Genomic DNA, 5,991 nt, shown 5'->3' with positions numbered 1-5,991 from the left:
AAAAGAGGAGGCGTACAATCTTTCGTCAGAGCGTGGTGGGAGACTGTGAGAGAATACAACCCAGACTTTTCTCCTCAATTGAGCTAAATTTAATTCTGTCTCTGTTTGATTCCTTGCTTCTTTGTCTGTTTAATAAATGTCGTCAGTGTTTGAACCTGACACATTAGAAAGGAGATTAAAATTACAATTGGGTTTTATTAAGACAGATACGAATGTATATACGACGGATATTGCCCTCCAAAATAGTCTCTCTCTTTTTGATGAAATAACATGAGAGGAACTCCTACGGCGTGTAAAATGGGATAAAACAAACATGTTTACTTGACCCACTTCCTGGGAAACTTATCAAGGAGCTGTTTGTAATATTAGGACCATCAGTGCTAAATTTTGTAAACTTTAAATTTAGGGCTATATAAGTAAACATGGATTGATTGATGGATGGTATCATTTGGAAGACGTGGAACGCATACAGTGCTAGCACGTTAGCATGCTACAATCCACTGACTAGACCTTCCCAGCAAGCGCGGTGGAAAAAGTGACGTGCGAGCTTGAAATGGTTTGTGACTCATAAGTTCTATAGAAACAATATTTGACATGTCATTATATCATAATGATTATTATTATGGGCCTGCACAGGGAATATGTTTACACCTACAAATACTGCATGTTGGTATTCACTCGTATCCGCTCACGTGCTAGCATGCTAACGTTAGCATGCTCATTTGGAGTGTTTAAACCCCAAAATCATGATTTTGGATATTTGGCGCCATCTAGGAAGTATGCTAACGTCTCTTGTATTAGCATGCTAGCTTTTTAACTAATGTTGTATGTTTGAACATAAAAATAATTATTTTTGATTCTTGGCGCCATCTTGGAAGTATGCTAACGTCTGTTATATTAGCATGCAAGCTTTTCAACTAATGTTGTATGTTTGAAGATAAAAATAATTATTTTTGATTCTTGGCGCCATCTTGGAAGTATGCTAACGTCTGGTATATTAGCATGCAAGATTCTTAACTAATGTTGTATGTTTGAAGATAAAAATAATTATTTTTGATTCTTGGCGCCATCTTGGAAGTATGCTAACGCCGCTGGTAATTGCATGCTAGCTTTTTAACTAATGTTGTATGTTTGAAGCTAAAAATAATTAATTTTTATACTTTGCGCCATCTTGGAAGCATGCTAACGCCGCTGGTATTCGCATTCTAGCTTTTTAACAAATGTTTGTATGTTTGAAGCTAAAAATCATTCATTTTGATACTTGCCGCCATCTTGGAAGTATGCTAACGTCTGGTATATTAGCATGCAAGCTTTTTAACTAATGTTGTATGTTTGAAGATAAAAATAATTATTTTTGATTCTTGGCGCCATCTTGGAAGTATGCTAACGCCGCTGGTAATTGCATGCTAGCTTTTTAACTAATGTTGTATGTTTGAAGCTAAAAATAATTAATTTTTATACTTTGCGCCATCTTGGAAGTATGCTAACGCCGCTGGTATTCGCAATCTAGCTTTTTAACAAATTTTTGTATGTTTGAAGCTAAAAATCATTCATTTTGATACTTGCCGCCATCTTGGAAGTATGCTAACGTCTCTTATATTAGCATGCAAGCTTTTTAACTAATGTTGTATGTTTGAAGATAAAAATAATTATTTTTGATTCTTGGCGTCATCTTGGAAGTATGCTAACGCCGCTGGTATTCGCATGCTAGCTTTTTAACTAATGTTGTATGTTTGAAGCTAAAAAGCATTCATTTTGGTACTTGCCGCCATCTTGGAAGTATGCTAACGTCTCTTATATTAGCATGCAAGCTTTTTAACTAATGTTGTATGTTTGAAGATAAAAATAATTATTTTTGATTCTTGGCACCATCTTGGAAGTATGCTAACGCCGCTGGTATTTGCATGCTAGCTTTTTAACTAATGTTGTATGTTTGAAGATAAAATAATAAATTTTGATACTTGGCGCCATCTTGGAGGTATGTTAACGGCGCTGGTATTTGCATGCTAGCTTTTTAACTAATTTTTGTATGTTTGAAGCTAAAAATCATTCATTTTGATACTTGCCGCCATCTTGGAAGTATGCTAACGTCTCTTATATTAGCATGCAAGCTTTTTAACTAATGTTGTATGTTTGAAGATAAAAATAATTATTTTTGATTCTTGGCGTCATCTTGGAAGTATGCTAACGCCGCTGGTATTCGCATGCTAGCTTTTTAACTAATGTTGTATGTTTGAAGCTAAAAAGCATTCATTTTGGTACTTGCCGCCATCTTGGAAGTATGCTAACGTCTCTTATATTAGCATGCAAGCTTTTTAACTAATGTTGTATGTTTGAAGATAAAAATAATTATTTTTGATTCTTGGCACCCTCTTGGAAGTATGCTAACGCCGCTGGTATTTGCATGCTAGCTTTTTAACTAATGTTGTATGTTTGAAGATAAAATAATACATTTTGATACTTTGCGCCATCTTGGAAGTATGCTAACGTCTCTAATATTAGCATGCTGACGTTTTATGCTGGCTTTTTAGTAATTGTGTATGTTTCAAGCTAAAAATCATTAATTTGATACTTGGCGCCATCTTGGAAGTATGCTAACGCCGCTTGTATTTGCATGCTAGCTTTTTAACAAATTTTGTATGTTTCAAGCTAAAATAATTAATTTTGATACTTGGCGCCATCTTGGAGGTATGTTAACGGCGCTGGTATTTGCATGCTAGCTTTTCAACTAATTTTGTATGTTTGAAGCTAAAAATCATTCATTTTGATACTTGCCGCCATCTCGGAAGTATGCTAACGTCTGTTATATTAGCATGCAAGCTTTTTAACTAATTTTGTATGTTTGAAGCTAAAAATCATTCATTTTGATACTTGCCGCCATCTCGGAAGTATGCTAACGCCGCTTGTATTCGCATGCTAACTTTTTAACTAATTTTGCACGTTTGAAGGTAAAAATCATTCATTTTGATACTTGGCGCCATCTTGGAAGTATGCTAATGTCTCTTATATTATCATACTGACGTTTTATGCTGGCTTTTTAGTAATTTTGTATGTTTCAACATAAAAATCATTAATTTGTATATGTATAAAAAAGAGCAAAAAAATGGGTATGTAATGAGAAAAAGCTTCTAACTCATCATTAATAATAGTTCAAAAAAATAATCACCTATAATATAAAGCTGACACATTATCTGTTTTTAGCATTTTTCAAAATAAAAATATCAACATGGCCCCCGCGTACTTTGACTTTTCAGTATGTGGCCCTTGGTGGAAATAGTGTATACACCCCTGATCTGAAGTATCAAAAGTATTGATATTTTGATGGGAGGATCGATATCAGAGCCTAAAGATCGATACTTCAGTATCGACCAGCACCTTCCAAAGTAAAGTATCATTTCTCTACATGCTAAAAAACTGTGTTCCCTCTAGTCCAGTTCCAAAGAAGTGAGTAAGTCTCAAGGTCTGCCCTTGATTAAGATACTAAGACCATCAATGTAGATGTTGGGGAAATTATGTTTCTTTTGGATATTTTCTTGCAATTCCTCTCAAGGCCAGCAGGGCTTAAGACGTTAAGAAACAGTCTCAACCACACCTGCAAAATCTATCCATTATCTACAGTTCTTGTAGCCCACTCACTCTTTAGATTAGCCTTTTTCAAAGGATGAAGACAGGTGAGGTGAAGAGTACAACCAGGACTCTCCATGGTCACTCAAAGTGACCTTAGGCCAGACCTTGGCCAAATACCGCCACATATAAGATTTTCAATCCGGCCCGCCGGACGTTTACATCATTTTTTTAGACCTTTAACATGGAAACTGTAGATGGACTGGACTCTCACTATTATGTTAGATCCACTATGGACTGGACTCTCTCTATTATGTTAGATCCACTATGGACTGGACTCTCACTATTATGTTAGATCCACTATGGACTGGACTCTCTCTATTATGTTAGATCCACTATGGACTGGACTCTCACACTATTATGTTAGATCCACTATGGACTGGACTCTCACTATTATGTTAGATCCACTATGGACTGGACCCTCACTATTATGTTAGATCCACTATGGACTGGACTCTCACACTATTATGTTAGATCCACTATGGACTGGACTCTCACACTATTATGTTAGATCCACTATGGACTGGACTCTCACACTATTATGTTAGATCCACTATGGACTGGACTCTCACTATTATGTTAGATCCACTATGGACTGGACCCTCACTATTATGTTAGATCCACTATGGACTGGACTCTCACACTATCAATTTAGATCCACTATGGACTGGACTCTCACTATTATGTTAGATCCACTATGGACTGGACTCTCACTGTTATGTTAGATCCACTATTATGTTAGATCCACTATGGACTGGACTCTCACTATTATGTTAGATCCACTATGGACTGGATTCTCACTATTATGTTACATCCACTATGGACTGGACTCTCAAACTATTATGTTAGATCCACTATGGACTGGACTCTCACTATTATGTTAGATCCACTATGGACTGGACTCTCACTATTATGTTAGATCCACTATTATGTTAGATCCACTATGGACTGGACTCTCACTATTATGTTAGATCCACTATGGACTGGACTCTTACTATTATGTTAGATCCACTATGGACTGGACTCTCACTATTATGTTAGATCCACTATGGACTGCACTCTCACACTATTATGTTAGATCCACTATGGACTGGACTCTCACACTATTATGTTAGATCCACTATGGACTGGACTCTCACAATTATGTTAGATCCTCTATGGACTGGACTCTCACACTATTATGTTAGATCCACTATGGACTGGACTCTCTCTATTATGTTAGATCCACTATGGACTGGACTCTCACAATTATGTTAGATCCACTATGGACTGGACTCTCACTATTATGTTAGATCCACTATGGACTGGACTCTCACTATTATGTTAGATCCACTATGGACTGGACTCTCACACTATTATGTTAGATCCACTATGGACTGGACTCTCACTATTATGTTAGATCCACTATGGACTGGACTCTCACACTATTATGTTAGATCCACTATGGACTGGACTCTCACTATTATGTTAGATCCACTATGGACTGGACTCTCACACTATTATGTTAGATCCACTATGGACTGGACTCTCACTATTATGTTAGATCCACTATGGACTGGACTCTCACACTATTATGTTAGATCCACTATGGACTGGACTCTCACACTATTATGTTAGATCCACTATGGACTGGACTCTCTCACTATTATGTTAGATTTTTGTCTCTCTCAATGTGGCCCCCGAGTCCAAATATTTGCCCAGCTCTGCCCAAGTCCATGTTTGTTGGGACATCCAGGACCATGTACCTTTAACGGGTGTTACCAAAATGTTTCACTCCAGTCTCAACACAGAGAGGAACCCGTCGACAAAACAACAACAAAATAGTTATAGTAGTCATCATGAAGAACTATCTTTTTTACTGAGCATCCAAGATGGCCGTAATAACATCCTAAAAGTGGAATGTAATGAAAACCCTGCTGGCTTCGTACTTAAGGTATGTATGAAATACCCTTACCTGGGGCTCGAACCGTCCTAAGACCACGGGACTTCCAAAAACCAGCACAGGAAGGATCAGTTTCCGAGGGCTTGAAGTGGAACACGGAACTTCTGCTGGTGAACTAGCTCGCTCTTTTCCACCTTCCAGGATTTGTCTCTGCTCGCTCAGACTTTCCTTGGGGATCCTGCCAAACCACATTCCTACGTCATCACACACACACACACACACACACACACACACACACACACACACACACACACACACACACACACACACACACACACACACACACACACACACACACACGCACACCCACGCACACCCACGCACCCACGGAGAGTGGGTAAAGACACATGTCACTAACATGATTCCATATGAGACGTATAAAGTATACCATTACCTACAGAAGTACGTATGGTCTGTGTGAGCAC

General features: G+C 37.8%; 1 protein-coding gene across 2 annotated transcripts in view; it reads right to left on the bottom strand.

Moving 5' to 3' along the window:
• The window catches only part of gjb9a (gap junction protein beta 9a), a 21,774-nt gene extending 15,783 nt beyond the window's left edge, over window positions 1–5,991 (bottom strand). Inside the window, exons 1-2 of one of the 2 annotated variants that reach the window (XM_062034677.1) lie at window positions 5,965–5,991; window positions 5,579–5,760 (exon numbers count right to left, since the gene is read on the bottom strand). The gene's annotated coding sequence lies outside the window, so the exon portion shown is untranslated. Of the gene's footprint in view, window positions 1–5,578; window positions 5,764–5,964 lie in introns of those variants that run through there. The other variant, XM_062034678.1, reaches the window with a different exon arrangement.

The sequence above is a fragment of the Entelurus aequoreus genome, linkage group LG23 (assembly GCF_033978785.1).
Source record: "Entelurus aequoreus isolate RoL-2023_Sb linkage group LG23, RoL_Eaeq_v1.1, whole genome shotgun sequence".
NCBI lineage: Eukaryota > Metazoa > Chordata > Actinopteri > Syngnathiformes > Syngnathidae > Entelurus > Entelurus aequoreus.
The sequence above is the reverse complement of the archived record's forward strand: the minus strand, read 5'-3'. Positions and strand labels throughout refer to the sequence as shown.